Genomic DNA, 1,270 nt, shown 5'->3' on the forward strand with positions numbered 1-1,270 from the left:
CCTGTCCACCATGGGTGACCCTGCTGGTTATTTAAAATACCGGTGGCATAGGCCTCAGAACCACAGCAATTCAAACCACCACAGCATGACAGACAGGCCGTTGTGTTGTCGCTGTTAAATATGAATCTCCTTGTGCTACGGCCCTTAAGTCTGGCTCAAAGGTGGGATTTCCGTCCTCGGATGTTGCGTCAGTCAAGAGGCGGAAGCGCAGCAGGGGCAGCAGTTGTAATGAGACACTTTGGGCTGCGCTTGTGATGCAGCAATTCCTCTATTTGGTATTTACCCACAAGAAATACGAGCCATAACACGAGTAGATATATGCACACCAATGTTCACAGCAGCACTATTTACATTATCAAAAAGATGGAGACAGCCTAAGTGCCCATCAATTGAAGAATGGATAAACAAACTGTGGTACATACACACAATGGTATACTATGCTACCTTGAAGAACAACAAGGAAGCTGCAAGCCACTGCATAACATGAATGAACCTTGAGGGAATTATGTTGAGTGAAATTAGTCAGTCACAAAAAGAAATACTGCATAGGACCACTACTGTAAAAGACTAAGGGAAAGAACCCATACTAAAGCGAGGTGTGTGGGGGGGATTCTTTGTTGATTATTGGGATATTGGGGGTGGGTGAGGGGAGGGAAGGGAAGGTGGAGCACAAGGCAGGAATTAGATACAGGATAGTTTGGGTGATAGTGAGGGGGCAATATACAAATAGGGAGCGGGGAATGGAAGAACAAAGCAGATGGGAGAACAATTAGACAGGTCTCAATGGGCTAAGTGAGGTAAATAATGATATATGCACAACTTGAGAACAACAGAGTTCTGGGATACAGAGATCGAGCCATGGTTGGAATGTGGAGAAGGGGGGAACAATATTAAGATGCTTGGCTGTCTTTTGAATCTTGGTTTTCCGTGCATTATATTATAAAATAGACACTGGAGGGGGAGAGAAAGGAATAGCGAAAAGCATCACCATAGAAAGCTTGTAAGTCTGTCTTCTGCCTATAACTGATTGGAATACCTAAAATGGGGCTACAATGGGCCCAGTGAAGGAGGCTTCCTGCAATAATAAGACTATAGGTAGAAGACTGAACCACATCCAGATCTCCAGAGATGGGAAATTTCCACTTGAAAGGACAAGCAGACCAACCTGGGGTGGCTAGAAGAACAGAAGATACTTCTTGAAAGAAAGACCTACAGGAAAAATATAAAACAACATAGGCAGACCAACTGTTACTACAAGAACAAGCAACAT

Source organism: Chrysochloris asiatica, unplaced genomic scaffold (genome assembly GCF_000296735.1).
Source record: "Chrysochloris asiatica unplaced genomic scaffold, ChrAsi1.0 scaffold00380, whole genome shotgun sequence".
Taxonomy (NCBI): domain Eukaryota; kingdom Metazoa; phylum Chordata; class Mammalia; order Afrosoricida; family Chrysochloridae; genus Chrysochloris; species Chrysochloris asiatica.